The 19,030-nt window shown below is 44.1% G+C and overlaps 1 long non-coding RNA gene across 1 annotated transcript in view; it reads right to left on the bottom strand.

The window, feature by feature from the left end:
- The window catches only part of LOC132397698 (uncharacterized), a 54,883-nt gene that overhangs the window by 19,644 nt on the left and 16,209 nt on the right, over positions 1 to 19,030 (bottom strand). The window lies entirely within an intron of this gene.

The following is a 19,030-nucleotide window of genomic DNA, read 5'->3' as shown; positions in this document are numbered from 1 at the left end:
AAAATTCCATCAGTGTAGCAACAAAGGCTACGTGTGTGGGAACTTCTCAGCTACTGTGCAGCACAGAGACTGGAGGGCAATGCACTGAGTTCTCCATGTTTTGTCCTCTGCCATTCAGAAGATTCCAGGAGGGCAAAGTTTGAGGAAGGTAAAGAACAAAGAATCATCGAGTCATGGAGCACTAAAGCACTGATACAGTCCCTTCCACCCATAAGTCCATGTCAACCTGATCTGTCTTGGCCCATCTACTCACTCCCAGACCATAATCCTCCATACCTCTCCCATCCACGTAGCTATCTAAACTTCTCTTAAATCTCACAGTTGAATGCACATCCATCATTTCTGCTGGCAACTTCTTTCACACTCTAACCACCCTCTGCCCAACTGATCTAATTCTTATCTAGGCTTATCCCACTTCCTCACATTTGGCCCATGTCACTCTAGACCAGAGGTTCCCACGCTGGAGTCCACAGACCCCTCGGTTAATGGTAATGGTCCGTGGCACAAAAAAAAGGTTGGAGATCCCAGTTCTAATCCATATACCATCTAAATTCCTTTTAAATGTTTATATATCAACCTCAACCATTGATGAGAGTGGAGAGAGAATACTGTAAGATTGGTGTAGAATTAGTGTCAAGACCAGTCCACAGGAATGTAAGAGGCTGCCAAGAGTTCTGGATCAGTCAGTTCTATCACAGGTATAGCTTTTCTTAGTAACAAGGGCTCCCACATGAAGTGAAGTCTCAGGAAGGCAACTCCTATCATCAGGGAACCTGAGCAATCAGGGCTGTGACCCTGTCTTGATGCTGCCATCAGAGAGAGGTACATGAGTCAGAAGTTCCACACCTCAGGGTTCAACAAGAGCTTCTCCCCCACTGCCATTAGGTTCTCAAACCACCTATAAAACCCTTACACAGACCTAGACTATATATTTTTCTCTCTCTCGATCTTGCATCAGTGTCAATATGTTTGCCTTTTTTTAATTGACAATACAGCTCAGTAACAGGCCCTTCTGGCCCAGCAAGGCTGTTCTGTCCAATTACACCCACATGACCAACTAACATATTAACCTGTTCGTCTTTGGAATGAAGAAGGAAACCAGAGCGCCTGGCAGGCACCCACAAGGTCATGGAGAGAATGTACAAACTCCTTAGAAGTAATAGCAAAATTGAGCATGGGTCACTGGGATTCTAGTAGTGTTAAGCAAATGCTACACTACTGTAGTGACTTATTTTGTACACATATAAGTTATGTTCATTTACATATATGTTAATTTATATTTGTTCTCATAATATTCTGAGCAGCAGCTACAAGAGCTATCCTTCATTGGTTTTCTACACTGAGTATGAAGACGTTTGACTCCTTAAGGTTTTTCTAGCCGGGGCGGTAATCAGGATTAGCTCCCACTACTTATAAAAGATCCCAATGACATACATCTCATATAGGCTCTGAGAAACATAGAAACATAGAAAATAGGTGCAGGAGTAGGCCATTCGGCCCTTCGAGCCTGCACTGCCATTCAGTATGATCACGGCTGATCATCCAACTCAGAACCCTGTACCTGCTTTCTCTCCATACCCTCTGATCCCTTTAGCCACAAGGGTCATATCTAACTTAGACCAAGACCAGCTCCTGATCTTCAAGTGTGGCTTAGCTACTAAGCCTGCCAAAACCATTTCTACTAATAAGGGGCAAAGATCAGTTATTTTGCCTTAAAACCAGTTGCTTTGGGTGGATGGGCTTGTCAGCCGTGGGTGGCAGCTCACCTAGAAGAAGGAAAACTCTGATCTCAAACCTCTGCTGCCTTGCGGCCATACCCACTCATGGGGAAGGCTTTCGGAGTAAACCGTGAGGAAAAATCTGCAGTTGAAGTCCCTACAACAGTTCTACACTGAGTTCACTATTGAATCCTGGGACATCGCAAGTGCCAAACTGTCTCGGTTTCTGCCATTCCTTTGGATTCATCAGCTGTGTGGAGAGGTGAAACCTGCAACATGGGCAACAACTTGCTCTCCATGTCGTACTACTCTGGCTTGCGTATCATCTCTTTCCACAGATGCCGCCTGACCTTCTGTGAGTTTCCAGCAATAATATTTAGATTCCTATGTTCATCTTCAGAGTTAGGCTTGATGATAAATGCTGATTTATCCAGCCCAGGTCCCTTATTTTTTCAGATTGTGTTGCCACATACATAGAGAAACTCAGTGTGTCAAGAAGCATTTCTGAGCGAAGAAGCTCTCTCTCAGGTTCCCCTTAAATATTTCACCTTTCATCTTTAACCTATGACTTGCAGTTCTGGTCTCAAACAATTCCAGTGGTAAAAGCCTGCTTGTTTCTTCCCTCTACCAACAGATCTCTGAATGGTCCATGATCCATGAAAATTACCTCAGAATTCCTTCCCACTATTTATTTATTTATGTAATTTGCAGTAATTTTATATCCTTGCACTCTCTGCTGCCACAAAACAACAAGTTTAATGACCTATATGTGAGTGACTCTGAATCAGGCTCATCGTACTTCAGATGCAATGTTCCCATCTCCTCTCCTACCGGAGGTGAGGTTTGGGCCAGTTCTGCTTTCTGCTCTGCAACGTTTACTCTGCATTTCACTGAACTGAGGCCAGGGCTGTGAGCCTGCTCCAGCTGCACTTGACTTCATGTCTGCAAACACACTTTTGTTTTAAATTCTATTTGCTTACTTTAATTGTTTGCACAATTTGATTTCTCTCTCTTTCTTTCTCTCTCTCTCCCTCTCTCCCTTCATCTCTCCCTCTTTCTCTCTTCCTCTCCCTCCCTCTATCTCTATCTCCCTCTGTCTCTCTCCAGAACCAGGACTAGAGTACTGGACTGAACCAGAACTCAGTCCAGAACCAGAGGCCACAGTTTAAGAATAAAGTGTAGGCCATTTAGAACAGAGTTCAGGAAAAACTTCTTCACCCAGAGAGTTGTGGATCTATGGAATGCTCTGCCTCAGAAGGCAGTGGAGGCCAATTCTCTGGATGCTTTCAAGAGTTAGATAGAGTGCTTAAAAATAGCAGAGACAAGGGATATGGGGAGAAGGCAGGAACGGGGTATTGATTGTGGATGATCAGCCATGATCACATTGAATGGGGGTGCTGGCTCAAAGGGCCAAATGGCCTACTGCTGCACCTATTGTCTATTGTCTATAGTCTCTCCACTGTCATTTTTCATGTGTTCTGTAAAGGAGACAAATCTCAAGGTTGTATAATGTATACATACTTTGATAATAAATGTATTATGAACTACCTTATTCCACCACCTATTCCAGTCCCTATCACCCTGTTTCTTTCTTCCCTTCACACATTCCATCTTATCCCTCTGCCCACAGTTCCCATCTGCCTTCCTCACTGTGATTATTAGCTTCACCTCTCCCTTCTATTTGATTCCATCATCTGCAGCCCTTTGTAATTTCTGCTGATTAAATCCCAGCTTCGTCACTATTTCCACTTTCCCCTCCTCCATCAGTCTATCAACCCTCCCTCACCTGGATGAACCCATTACCTCCTGGCCTCTGTCACTATTCCCACTCTCCCCTCCTCCATCGGTCTATGACCCTCATCACCTGATCCACCCATTATCTGCCAGCTCGTGCTGAACCCTCTTCCACCTCTTTAAGCTATTATCCCCACTCTTTCAGACCAGATGAAAGATCTTAACTCAAAATGTTGAAGTATTTGTTTTTGTAATCTATAGCAATGCTATGTCTTAAAATTACTGTAACTTACAGTAGATGAGAGGGTGGTGCGAGCATCAAACGAACTGCTGGTGGAACTGTTGCATGCAGGTTTGATCGCAATATTTAAAAGAAGTTTGGATAAGTACGTGGATGTGAGGGGTATGGACGGCTATGGTACAGGTGCAAGTTAATGGGACTAGGTAGAATAACAGCTTGGCATGGACTAGATGGGCCAAAGGGTCTGTTTCTGTGCTGTGGTGTTCTATGACTCTAAGAATTCCTAAACCATTGAGTGTGTAACTTCAGGCTCCTGTGACTCCTCTCTATGTCTTTCTGAACATGCATTTCTTTCTTAAATGATACATTTCTCAATTTCAACTTGCAAGAAACATTACTCTCACAGCAGCTTTATTTTGTTATCCAGTTATGTTATTAACTTAAATTTTTCTCCATTAGTATTTCCAGCTTTAGGGTAACTCGGTAAAATTGTTGTTCGACCGCATTTCCTGCTCACCCTCAAAGGAATTGGCTATTTCCATTTTCTGGTGGAGAGATACTTATCCGGAGATTGGATTTTTCATTGATCTTGCAAGAGAAATAAGCTTTACAAGAAAATATTTCTTCTCCAGCCAGCCCCTCTGATCAACGACGATAGCCAAGAGTGAAATGCTGGGATTTTGAAAATAATTTCAGTTCTCCAGAATGTAAAGGCTTTCACATTGTTATTGGAGTCTAATTGAAAACCAGTTTGATTAATTCAGATATGAGACCACACTTAATTAGACAGCTTGCCTGGACTGCCGCTTCAGGGACTTACCGCTAGTCGTTCAGTGCCAACTCACGTTGGGCATGAATTTTTAATGTTAGAATTATTAAAATTAAACATTGAGCTACAGTAGTCATTTCATGAGATAACATTCTCGTTGGATGTGGCAGGATAGTCACACGAGAAGAATTAAGAATTCAGAGGGAACAACTCTGGGTAAGAATTTATTGCCTGGAGTGTAGAAGACTGAGAGGTGTATGAAGTCATGAGGGACATAGATACAGTGAAGGCACTCAGTCCTTATCTATGTTGAGGAATCAAGAGCTAGAGGGTATACTGTAGGTTTAAGGTTCATAAATTTATCGAGTCTCTAACTTGTGTGAAGAGAAAGATTTTAATAGGAACTTGAGAGGCATTTTTTTTTCAAAACAGTGTGCTACATATATTGAATGAGCTGCTAGTTGAAGTGGTTGAGGCAGGTAAATAACAACTGCAGAGAAAAATTACAAGGATGTTGTCAGGACTAAGTTATAATGAAAGATTGAATAGGATAGGGATTTCTTCCTTGGAACATGGAAGATTGAGAGGAGATTTGATAGACTGTACAAAATTATGAGGGGTATAGATAGGATAAATGCAAACAGACTTTTTCCACTGAGTTGGGTGACACCACAACCAGAGGTCGTAGGTTAAACATGAAAGGTGAAAAGTTTAAGTGGAACATAGTATAAAACTTCTTCACCCGGGGGTTCATGAGAGTATGGAATGAACTGTCAGTACAAGTGATGCCTGCGAGCTCTATTCCAACATTTAAGAGAAGTTTGGATAGGTAGAAGGATGATAGGGGTATGGAGGGTTATGGTCCCAATGCAGGCTGATGGAGTAGGCAGTTTAAGTGATTTCCACATGGACTAGATGATCTGTAGGGCCTGTTTATGTGTGGTACTTTTCTATGAATCTATGACTCGACAACTTCTAAAGACAGTCAGTATTAAACACAAAGATTCTTCAGATACTGGAAATCCAGAGCAGCACACACAAAATACCAGAGGAACTCAACAAGTCAGATAGAATCTATGGAAAGGAATAAAGAATGGACATTTCAGGCCAAGACCTTTCATCAGTCCTGATGAAGGGACTCAGGTGGAAACGTCAACTCTTTATTCTCCTCCATAGAGGGTGCCTGACATGTTGAACAACTACATGGATGGTAAAAGTTTAGAACATTATGGGCTAAGCACTTGCAAAAAAACACGATTTTGGATGGGAATCTTGGCCAGTATGGATCAGTTGGGCCTAAAGGCCTGTGTTCATGCTTATCATTCTATGAGGTTTATAATTCTGACAGGTTGAGAGATTTCTTTACTCAGAGAATAGAAATTATAAATAAACTGCAGTTGTTGCAGAGCTGAAGCAGCAGCAGAAAATTCCAAAAATATTCAACGTGTCAGGCGGCATCTGTGGGAGTAGAAACAGAGTTAATGTGTCAGGTTGAAAGATCTGCTAAGAATGTCTAGCATTTTGCAGTGAACTTCAGTCCGATGATCAGATTGGAACACAAACCATGGTGCGATGATCACCCATAGAGGTGCTCTGCTGAACGGAACTAAATCGGATTCATTTATTTATCATACGTACATACATCAAGTGAGTGGCGGGGTGGAGATACATCTTCACCAAAGATGTAAGGTGCTCCTTCCCTACGCTAGTCTGCAGGTCACCCTTGGGCTCCCCCACTTAGACCCACCTAAGTGACTTACCCCCTCTCCCCAGTCAGGCTCACGTGAAGCCATGGGAGCAACTGGTGGATGGTCAGGAGCAACTGGTCCTGATTATGTGACCAGTGATGCCAAGCAGACAATCTGTGAAGAGTGTTGATAATGGCTGGGGTCACCCGGCTTGTAAAGACACTGCCCAGAAGGAGGCGCCAGCAAAGCACTTCCGTAGAAAACTTGCCACACTAAATCATGATTATTTTCACGATTATTTGTATCTTAAGTAAACGCTATTATGTCTGTACCGAAAAGACATCCTGAAGTTTTCTGAAGGGCATAAATAAGGTGGATTGTCACAGACTTTTTCTCGGGATCGGGAAGACTAAAACTGGAGGTGAGAGGGCAAAGATGTACAGGGGACATGAGGGGCGACATTTTAAACCAGGGCATAGAATATGAAACTCTAAAGCCCAGCACAGGCCATTTGGCTCATAATATTATGCCAACCTTTTAACCTTCTCTAAAATCAATCTATCACTTTCCTCCCCATGGTGCTCCATTTTTCTGTCATCCATGTGCCTATCTAAGATTCTCTCAAAAATCCTAAATGTATCTACTTCTACCACACACCCTCCACTCTCTCAGTAAACAAAAACTTACCTCAACTCCCCTTCTATACTTTTCTGCAATCACCTTAAAATTATGTCCCCCTCCCCGTATTAGCCATTTCTGCTCTGCAAGAAGATCTCTGGCTGTCCATTCCCTCTATGCCTCTTATCATCTTGTACACATTTTTCACACAGAGAGTGGTCTGTGTACAGAATGAACTACCAGAGAAAGTGGTAGAGGCAGATACAGTTTCAATGTGGAATTCCTTTAGCCAGGGAGTAGTGAATCTGTGGAATTTATCACCACAGATGGCTGTAGGGATGAAGTCACTAGGTATGTTTAAAGCAGAGGTTGGTAGATTATTGATTAGTAAGAGCATCAAAGTTCACTGGGAGAAGGTAAGGAATAGGGTTAAGAGGGATGACAAAACAACAACTTCAGAATGGCAGAGCAGACTCGATGGGCCAAATGGCCTAATTCTGATTCTCTGCCTTGTGGTTTTATGGAAAAGGATTTGGACAGGAAAAATTGAGACAGATCTGGGCCAAAGGCAGGTAAATGGGACTAGCTCAACTGATGCGTTGATCAGTATGGATGAGTTGGATTGAAGGGCCTCTTTCTATCTTTACTCCATCCCTATTGATGGTTCAATTGTTTCTGGATGCACCAAGTGTTTCAGGCTCATAACATTAGAACTTGCAGATAGGTAGACTACATCCATATACATGCTTCTCATAATCAGAAAGGGAATCTGAATTATTTTCCGGGAATTGAAATTGGAATTGATTTATTATTGTCAAATGTACTGAGATACAGTGAAAAGCCTGTCTTGCATACTGTTCATATAGCTCAGATTATTACACAGTGCGTTGAGGTAGAACAGAGTCATCATCATCATCAAGTGCCATGTCGTATGACGTGAGCGATCATGGTCTCCATGATCCTGATTGCCCTTGGTAAATTTTTCTACAGAAGTGGTTTGCCATTGCCTTCTTCTGGACAGTGTCTTTACAAGATGACAAGTGACCCCAGCCATTATCAATACTCTTCAGACCCTGTCTGCCTGGTATCAGTGGTCACATCACCAGGACTTGTGATATGCACCGGCTGTTCACACCTCACAGGAGCATCAGACACATGCTCCCACGGCTTCACGTAGCCCTGATTGGTGGGGAGGGGTTGGAGAGCTGATAAGCAGGCTTTACACCTTGCCCAAGGGTGACCTGCAGGCCAGCAGAGGGAAGGAGTGCCTTACATCTCCCTTGGTACAGCCGCATCTCTGCTCCACCATCCCTGATGGTAGGACAAGATAAATCAATAGCAATGCAGAATAAAGTGTAACAGATACAGTGAACGTTCAGTGCAGTAAATCAATGAAGTGCAAGGTTGTAACAAGGGAGATTATGAAGAGAGAATCAGAATGAGAACCAGGTTTAATATCACCGGCATATGTCATGAAATTTGTTTTCTGGCAGTGGACATAATAATAATAAAACCTATAATTGACAATATGTACAGTATATTTAAAAAATAATAGTGCAAAAAGACAGCAAAAAATACTGAGGTGGTGTACTTGGGTTTGTTGTCCATTCACAAATCTGATGGCGGAGGGAGAAAAGCTACTCCTGAAGCATAGTATGTGAGTCTTCAGGCTCCTGTACAGGAGCAATGAGAAGAGGCTGCCACCTGATTGTATTAAGGGACCATTTAATAGCTTCAAGAGGCTGTTCATTTCACATATTAACTCCAGACTTCCAGCCAACCTGAACCGTCTGTAACTCAGCTACCACAGAAACAGTCCACAGCAGATGCCACCTCCCTGCCCTACACTCGTCTCTGGAGCATCGAGCCATTAAAGACACCTCTTGTCTGTTAATTGATTACAGTTTAGCCTTCAATACTACGGTGCTAAGATTTATTACCACTTACATCTAATATGAAATGTGCTGCTTTGCAATGGGACTTGCAGTGTAAAGACATAGAAATCCATAAATTACAAAATAATAAATAGTACAAAATGTAAGGGATAATGAAGTAGGGTGTTCACCATGACTCAAAGGCATGTTTTCTTAGGAAAGGCTGCAGGATTAAAGTCGTAGAACATCGCAGCCTGGAGACATCCCCTCCGTGCCAGTCCATGCCAGCCCTGAGACCACCCAGCTGCATTTGACCCATGTCCTTTTGAGCCCCGTTCGCTCCCCAGCTAAGCCTGAGCCAACCATGCACTGATCCGAGCACTTCTCAAATGATACGACTGTGCCCACTTTGTTCACTCCCTCAAGCAGCTTGCTCCAGCTTCAGAGCTTTCAACACCAGTCTCCAAGTTTGTTGGTGGGGCAAGAGAGAGGGAGGGTCACGATGTGGGAGGGGCATACTGAGAGAAGCTCACACTGTTGGAGCCCTGTCTCCTAAAGTTGAAAATGTGCTGTACAATTGCCAAAAACAGTTTTGGAGACAACCAGAAGACTTTGGGAGTGTGGAATATCACCTCAGCAATGGACTGAAACTGTTTTCTTTCCTGGAAGGCTTCTGTTTGGTGAAGTTTTTCGGTCCATGTCTCTGTGGCACTGAGCAATGGTGGTGGTTGGGCTGGCAGATTGCCAAAGTTATGAGTCTAACTTTGCTGCGAGCGGGAACAGATTTATTCTGTTAGTAACAGTAGAAACTCCCTCCCAGTCAGAGTGCCTGGCCCAGTGTGACTGGGTGAAGAGGACTTTGCACCTTGGAGCAGCCAGAGGAACAGCAGATTGGCTGGGTGAGTTGCTGTCATTGTTCATAGCCATATGGGTAGCGTTGAGGTTTTACCACCACATGGAATTCCCTGCCATCTGCCCCATCTCTGAGCTTTCTTTTTGACTGTTTACTAGTGTTCCGCTGGCCGTAGACTGTGTAATACCCAATAGTGGTGTTGATCTTTTGAACTCTGAACCGCATCATGGCAGAAGATGGCTCCACTGAAGTCCTATGTGCAAAGCTGCTGGATCAGCTCATGAAGAGAACCACTTGTTCAAATGACTGACTCTAAAGGACTCTGTACAATGTACTGCACCAACTTCCATCGGTAGCAATGCCACTATAAAAGCCATGGCGGAGACCGTTGAAGGTCGCGAGGGCATTGTTGTGTCAGCAGTTTAAAAACAGAAGATTATTTTCTATTTGAAGTTGGCAAGGGGTGTGATTTTGGCCAGAAGTCAGGGGTTAAATGTGGGGGGGGGGAGTGGTTTATGCTGGTGGAGCTGGTGTTTGCCCCTGTGCAGATGATTATACTCTGACATCCACCCCCATAACACTGACAAGGCCCTCTTCCCCTTTCTGCACTCCATTGAGGAGGTGCAAAACATTACAAGGGTTATAAGCACCTATTCTCATTTCAGTGCTGCCTGCTGATGCAGCTAAGTGGGGTGGAGATGTCAAGGGCAGCTTCAGCTATAATTTGAGGGGCATTATTATATCATGGGCTATGGGCTACCTGTGGTGCAATGCCTGGAAAGAGTTTGGGCAGATTTGGAGGAATTGCCTGAACATCAGGCTGTCAACTCTGCCTCGGAGGCACAGGGTGGGACTGCTGTGCCTACCCCCGCTGATCCCCTCCTGCTGTTCCTCTCCATGCTGCCCCCCCCCCCACCCTTGCCGTTGGCTGTGGAAGTTGAGCTTCGGCACAGCGTGAATGATGGTGATGGGAGGGCTCATGTGGCAGGCAGGAAGGTGAGAAAGGTGGAGAAGGAGCAGTCTGCTGCTGCTGAGGGTCCTGTGGCTTCTGAACCCAGTAAGAGCCTGGGGAAGTCAGGGGAGGGGAAGTGGCGCTGGAAGATGAGGTCGCCTCTGAAATGGAGGTCAACATGTCTCAGCATATCTGCGGCCTGAATCGGCAGATGGACGTGTCCCTGACCCTGGAGATCAGGGGCTGCAAGAGGAGGAGGATTTACCCCTAATAAAAGCCATATGTGCAGAGAACGTCCCCTCAGAGCTGGAGGATGGCTCTGTTATACAGGGGCCCTCTGCTGGGGTGACATCTCCTGAACATGCGTCTTCCGGGCTGGTGAGTGGCTCTACTATAGAGCCTTCAGCTGTGCACTTATTCCTTGTGAAGGGACAAAGCCTCGTTGCACAGGACCTCATGTGGGTGGAGGGCCACCAGTGGGATTGGTTTCCTAGATTATTGCCCCACTTGAGGCCAAGTACCCTGCTGGAGAGCGTCTAGTCCATGAGGGGAAGTGGAATAACTCTGGATCACTGTCTCAGTCAGCTAATCAGAGGGAGTGTGTCCTAAGGGGTGAGGTGGGAGGGCACTCTCCTCATGCTAATTCCAGGCTGGGTGACAAGGGTGCGGAGATGGGTACTGTACGGCCCAGCAGCCAGTAGAAGACATGCTTTGGTGTGTCATGGAACAGCATGGCGGGCATCCTTGGGAGACAGCTCATGTTATGTGGGACCCTCACCTGCGAGTACTGTATCCTGAGGCCTGTGTCTGATGAGCACTTCCCACCCGTCAGGCGGTGGTGCAGCCGGATCTATCCACTTCCCTGAGACCCTGAGTCCACTCGACACCCACCGTGATAGGACGGGGACCAGTCCCTGTCACAGCTAGAGCAGCATCCCCACTGGCGCAGGATGAGACGCGACTCCATGTGCTCAACAGCTCTTGGTAAAAGCAAGGCAGTTCTCTCAAAGTATTTCTTCTCCAGGCGGCTCCTGCAAACCTTTCATTCCCTTGCCTTTGTCTAATGACCGGACTTGCCTTCGAGGTCTGCTTCACCATCTGGCAGTGGAAATCTCTGGTTGCAGAGGTCCTTCCCTGTACATTGGGGACCTAGGTGGGACGGTGTGGTATCGGGCAGTGCCGTGCAACAGGTACTGGCACTGCATCCACCTGTCCATTCTGTGTCCGGGAGGAGTCAGTGTATCACACTTATATGGAGTGTGAGAGGTGGCAGCCCCTGTTTGAGTGCCTGAAGGGGCTGATACTCGGGTTCTGGTTCCACTTCAGCCCCATGCTCCTCATTTACGGGCACCCAGTGCAGAACGAAGTGGACCGTAAGGAGGATCTGCTGGTGGGCTTGCTCCTGGCCCTGGCCAAGATGGCTATTCATGGGTCTAGATGGCAGAAAGTGGAGGGTGCTGCCTAGGTCGATTGCCTTCCGCTCTTCTGAGGTTAAGTTGGTGCTCGGCTGTCCTTCCAACGGGGGCATGCAGTCACAGTGAGGAATCTGCGGGTGAGGGGGCCCCCCCACGGATAGATAGAAATAATCATGTTTTAATTTGAATGTATTCACTGTCCTGTAAATACTTAATGTTTGTACTTAGTGCCATTTTTGTGTAAATAAACATTTATAATTTTGTAAAAAAATAAGTGGTGATACTGAGGAAGGAATACACTGTGGGAAGGGTGTTCACAATAAGTAGAAAGAGACACAATCGAATCAATGAAAGACAGCACACTGTGCAAATACAAAAATAAATAATAATAATAATAATAATAAATAAGAAGTAATAAATATTGAGAACATGAGATGAAGAGCCCTTCCATGTGAGTCTATGAGTTGTGGGAACACCTTTGTTATGGGTTGAGAGTGGTCGAGTGATGTTATCAAGAGCATGATAGTTGAGGGGTAATAACTGCTCCTGAACTTGGTGGTGAGGGTCCTGAGGCTCCTGTACCTGTTTCCTGCAGTGAGAAGGGATTATGGGCTGGATAGTGGGGGTTTTGATGATGGGTGTTTCATTCCTGCAACACTGCTCTGTGTATGTGCTCAATAGTGAGGAGAGCGAAGGAGGGAACGTTTACTTTCTGCACAGCCCTCGGATGAAGGCTGAATCTCATGTTCCTTTGAACATATCTTGACACATATATGTGTATATGGTAAGAACTTTAGCATGGATTTTGTTCAAATATTCAACAAAGTATATTTAACTCTAAAAATAATCAGCCTCAGAATCAGTTTTAATATCATTTGTTGATATGCAGCAGGATCACATTGTAATACAGAATGATAAAAAAAATTATACTGAGAACTATGTATATTTTTAAAATGAAATTAAATAAGTAGTGCAAAAAAAGAGCAAAATAAAATAAAAATTAATATTGAGGTAATGTGCATTGTCCATTCTGAAATTGGACGGCAGAGGAGAAGAATCTGTTCCTAAAATGTTGAGTGTGTGTCTTCAGGCTCCTGTACCTACTCCCTGATGTTCGCAATGCGAGGAGGGTAATCCTCAGCAGTCGTGAGGGTACACCACAATGAGGAGAGTGTAAAACAGGCTGATCTGCTACAACATGTCAATGTTAAGAAAGAGAATGTGCTGTAACTTCTGCAAAACATTAAGATAGATGTGTGCCCAGGGTCAAATGTGTTACAGCCCAGGTTACTGCAGGAAGTGAAGGAAGAGATTGCTATTCTTTGTTGATGATCATTGTGCCCTCAGTAATCACAGGAGGAGCACCAAATTTATTCCTTGGTTCAGGAGAGGGAGGCAGAAACTACTGAGTCTCTCCTCAGTGCTGAGCAAATTATTGGAGAAAATCATTAGACGGGATTTACACGCATTCAGAGAAGCATAGTTTGCGTGCCTTTGTGAAGGGCCCGTCATTCCTCCAGGGTCTGATTAAATTCTTTGATTCACCAGATTCACCTCTCATGGCATCTTGACATGATAAGTGAGTGGGCAAAGATCAGGCACATAGAATGTGACATTGTTGTTATAGCAGGTAGAAGCATCTAAAAATGGTGAGAAATTCCAGAACTCTGAGTGACAAAGAGATCTATGTATCCCAGTGAGTCAGGCATCCACTTAGTAACTGCCAGGTAATTAGGAGGAGGTAAAAGTATATTCATATTACTGGGGGATTCAGTACAAAGGGAAAGTGGTTGTGTATCAATTATTTAAGACATCGATGAATCACATTTGGACTACCATGTACAGTTTTACGATTCATATTTAAGGAAGGTGTCTCATACATTGCCAATGATTCAGAGGTTTACATGACTAATACATGGAATGGGTGGTTTGCCTTCTGAGGAAAGGTTGGATATGGGAGATTTATATCCTCAGGATTGTAGAATTATACATGAACAGAAACAGATCCTTTAGCCCAGCTTATCGATATCGGCCTGAGCACTGAGCTCATTTGTCTCTTTGGCCCATACCTCTCTCATCTTACAGGGAGTATCTCATTGAATATTGAAAGGCTGAGATAGATTGGATGTAGAGAGGATGCTTCCTAAAGTGGGAGTCTAGAACCAGGCTGCACAGTCTCAGAACAGAGGGGCGTCCCTTCAGAACAGAGGAATTTCTTTAGCCAGAGAGTGATGAATCTGTGGAATTCATTGGCACAGATGACTGTAGGGGCCAAGCCATTGGGTATATTTAAAGTTGATAGGTTCTTGATTAGTCAGGGTGTCAAAGGTTACGGGGAGAAGGCAGCAGTCTAAGCTTGAATGGGATAACAAATCACCCATGATGGATATTGGAGCAGAGTCGATGGGCTGAATGGTGTAATTCTGCTCCAAAGTCTTATGGACTTATGGCCAACCTTTCCCAACCACAATCTGTCCAAATGTCAATTAAATTTTGCTATTGTATCTGCCTCAATCACTGCCTCTGACACCTCATTTCATACATTCACCTCCCCCAGACAGAGTTTAAAAGAGGAAGAGGGGATATTAAAGCATAGAGAATATTGGGGAGCTTTGACAGGGTAATGTGATATACCGTAATTTCCGGACTATAAGCCACTACTTTTTTCCCACGCTTTGAACACTGCGGCAGCACTGCGGCCTATACTACGGTGCGGCTAATGCATGTTTTTTTTCATGCCGCCAAAATCATTTTGCCTTGTAACAGTAGACCAATAAAATTGATGAGTAGTTCACAGAGGTCCAATGAAATTGTACGATAAATCAAGCGCACTTTCACAATTAAATTATTGTAAATCAGTCATTTGTACTCACCCTCAACAACATGGAAAACACTCGAAGAAAAGCATATGATGCAGCTTTTAAGTTAAAGGCGATCAATCTGGCGGTTGAAGAAGGAAATCGAGCTGCTGCACGTAATCTTGGCATAAATGAATCGATGGTGAGACGGTGGAGACGCCAGCGTGAAGAACTGAGTCAATGCAAAAAGATGACAAAAGCTTTCAGAGGTAATCATAGCAGATGGCCCGAACTTGAAAACTTTCTTGAAGACTGGGTTAACACACAGAGAGCAGGCGGCCGCGGTGTTTCCACCATGCAGATCAGACTGAAGGCTAAAGCAATCGCCACCAAAATGAAAATTGAAGATTTTAGAGGTAGGCCATCATGGTGTTTTAGATTTATGAGACGAAAAGGCCTGTCTGTCAGGGTACGCACGACTCTGTGTCAGCAGCTCCCTCCCGACCACGAGGAAAAACTTGCTAACTTCCGCACATTCACTCAAACAAAGATAGCGGAGAATTCCATTGGGCCAGATGATATCATAAATATGGATGAAGTACCTTTGACGTTTGACCTGCCTCTCACTCGGACTGTTAATAAAAAAGGTGACTCGTCCATCACACTGAAAACAAGTGGCCATGAGAGAACGCATTTTACTTGTGTTCTGAGCTGTACAGCATCTGGACTAAAGCTTCCACCGATGGTGATTTTTAAGCGGCTGACAATGCCAAAGGAAAAATTCCCAAAAGAAATCATGGTGAAAGTCAATAAGAAAGGTTGGATGACGGAGAGTCTAATGAAGGATTGGCTGTGAGAGTGCTACGCCAAGCGACCAGGGGGATTTTTTCACAGAAAAAAAGCATTGCTCGTTATGGACAGCATGAGGGCCCATATAACAGATTCAGTGAAAGCTGCCATCAAGAGTACAAACTCAATTCCAGCTGTGATTCCTGGGGGCACCACGAAGTATTTGCAGTCACTGGACATCAGCGTGAACCGGGCATTTAAAGTGGCGCTGCGCGTTGAGTGGGAGGCTTGGATGACGAGTGGCGAGAAATCCTTTACCAAAACAGGACACATGCGAAGAGCATCTTTAACTCAAGTCTGCCAGTGGATCCTAAATGCGTGGAGCCGTGTCACAACATCCACCATCACCAACGGGTTTCGAAAGGCTGGACTGCTGCGTGATGAAGAGGACCGCGTGCGCTCAAGTGAGAGCGACAGCAAAGAGACTGAAGTGAGTGACGAGATCCTGAGGTTGTTCAATTCGGACACTGAAGAAGAGGACTTTGATGGTTTTAGTGCGCAGGAGGAAGATGAAGAAGGCGATCAATAACTTTTCCTGGTAGGCTGCAGTATATATATATTTTTTTACCAGTCATTGGAACGTTGTTCGTGCACTGTTCAGTAAAAAAGTATACGCAACATAATTTGTGTGTTACCGATACGTACGTATATTTAAAAGTAGCTGTGTTACAGGCACTGTTCGAAAAAAAGCATTTGCAATATGTATTTGTTTATGTTACCATACGGATTTAATTAAAAGTTAAAAAATCCTCACGTGTAATATCTTTCTGTGTAAATATCTCATATTACAACGTGGGACACCTGCGGCTTAAAATCCGGTGCGGCCTGTACAAGTACAAAATTGATTTTCTTTCTAAAATTAGAGCGTGCGGCTTTTAATCAGGTGCGCTCTGTAGTCCGGAATCTACGGTAAGTCTTCTAGGGAAGGTGTTGCACGAAGGGTCACTGTCTTAAAATAACTTTGTACCTATTTACTTTCAAAAAATTTAGGCTTGCAGATACATTAGAGACATTTAAGATATTCTTAGATAGGTGCATCGATAAAAGAAAAATGTAGGGCTATGTGGAAGGGAAAGGTTAAATTGATCTTGAGGATAAGACCATAAGATTTAGGAGTAGAATTAAGCAATTTTATCCATCTGGTCTGCTCTGCCTTTTCATCATGGCTGATCAATTTCCCTATCAGCTCCTGTCTCCTGCCTTCTCCCCATATCCCTTCATGCCCTAACTAATCAAAAATCTGTTTTGGCCTCCACTGCTGCCCATGGCAGTGATTTCCACAGATGCACAACTCTGTGGCTAAATTCTTCCTCATCTCTGTTCCAAATAGACATCCCTCTATTCTGAAGCTGGGTTCTATGGTCTTAGCTTCCCCACCATCGGAAACATCCTCTCCACATCCAATTTATTGAGACCTCTCAACGTCCAATGTGTTTCCATGAGATCTCTCTTCATTCTTCTGAATTCTAGTGAGTACAGACCCAGAGCCATCAAACACTCCTCATATGATAGCCCTTTCTTTTTCATAAACCTCCTTTAAACCTTTTCCAATGTCCTCAAATCCTTTCTTAGATAAGGGCCCCAAAAATGCTCACAATACTCTAAGTGAGGCCTCACCAGTGTCTTACAAAGCCTCAACATAACATCATTGCTTTGTAGGTGAAAGGGTCAGCACAACATTGTGGACCAAAGGGCCTGTACTGTGCTGTACTGTTCTGTGTTCTGACTTCTATTTAAGGAAGTGGTGTGTCAATGTTTTTCTCTGTCAGAGCGTTATGAGTCTTTGGAACTCACTTTCTCCGACAGAGGAGCATCTGAAGAGGCTTTTAATACAAAGATTAATGGAGTCTTGAAAAGCAACAGGTGAGAATCAGCTATGGATGGTCCTAAGCCTTCCTGTGAAAGCAGAAGGTTTGGACATGGGGTTAGTAACACCATCCCATAAAAACCCAGAGCTACAGAAACCCCAGCTGAAGCTCCAAAGCTCATGCCTGTGAGACGAAGAATCTTTGAAGATGGATTAATCCCCGGGACAACTTGAAAGAATGGCCTAGGACAGAGGACTCTTGTAAGCTATGGATGATGGGCTAAGAAAAAGAAGGGTGAAGAGTTCACACAGATGGAGAGAAATTAGCCAGATGGACTCACTCTACACCACACGCTGTCGGAGCAGTGCTGCCAGGATAATCAAGGACATGACTCACCCAGCCAACACACTTTTTGTCCCTCTTCCCTCTGGGAGAAGGTTCAGGAGCTTGAAGATTCATACAGCCAGATTTGGGAACAGCTTCTTTCCAACTGTGATAAGACTGCTGAACAGATCCTGACCTGGATCTGGGCCGTACCTTCCAAATATCCGGACCTGACTTGCACTACCTTACTTTCCCTTTTCTATTTTCTAATTATGATTTATAATTTAAATTTTTATTGTATTTACTTCGATTTGTACTCCAGGGAGCGCGAAGCGCGGAATCAAATATCGCTGTGACAATAGTACGCTCTAGTATCAATTGACTGGTGACAATGAAGTAAAGTAAAGATGAGCCGAAGATCCAGATCCTGTGCTGTATGACACCATGACCAAATGCAGAGCTGAGGTTGCAGTCAGAGCATCCACGAACCATGATGAAGGGACCAAATGGCCTCTTGAAGCTTGTAATCCTTATGTCCATCCATACAATGATAAGATTGTTCAGGGTTTGGTGAGACCATACTTCGGGTGTGCTGTGCAGATTTGGTCTTATACTTAAGGGAGGAGATAATTTTCTCAGAGATGATGTTGGGTCACCAGATTGAGACTGTGTCCTAGAATTGTCCTGTATACTCCAGAGTTACCAAAGGCAGAAGAGATGATTCTCTGAGAAACAGAGGCTCTAGGAAAACACACACCAGTCCATCAGTCCAAAAAAAGGAGCAGAATTAAGCCATTTGGCCAATAGGGCTGATTTATTCCTCTCAACTCCATTCTCCTGCCTTCTCATAATCTTTGACACCTTGACTAATAAAGAACCTATCAACCTCCGCTTTATATATACCCAATGACTTGGCTTCCACTGCCATCTGTGGCAATGAATTCCACAGATTCACTACCCTCTGGGTAAAGAGATTCCTCTTCATCTCTGTTCCAAAGTGACATCTTTCTATTTGGAGACTGTGCTTTCTGATCCTTGAATCTTCCACTACAGAAAGCGTCCTCTCTACATCTGCCCTGTTGAGGCCTTTGAACATTCAATAGGTTGATGACAGAGAGATGATCTAATATTGCATGGATAGGACTGAATGGAGAGTTGGCAAAGAGCTGTAAAGTAATGTTGCTTTCTTTTATAGATTCTGGCTTACTAAACAGTAATACAATGAAAGATCTGAAGAAAAAGTTTGTATTATTGCACAACACTAATACATCTTGTTCCATCAATGAGTAATGATATCTGGGGTCCTTGTTATCTGCTAGCATACCTGCTGGCTGAGTGAAACTTAAAACAAGAGGGAACAGTGAAGACGCGAATGTAACATGTCTGTGC

Source organism: Hypanus sabinus, chromosome 8 (assembly GCF_030144855.1).
Source record: "Hypanus sabinus isolate sHypSab1 chromosome 8, sHypSab1.hap1, whole genome shotgun sequence".
NCBI classification, from domain to species: Eukaryota; Metazoa; Chordata; class Chondrichthyes; order Myliobatiformes; family Dasyatidae; genus Hypanus; species Hypanus sabinus.
The sequence above is the reverse complement of the archived record's forward strand: the minus strand, read 5'-3'. Positions and strand labels throughout refer to the sequence as shown.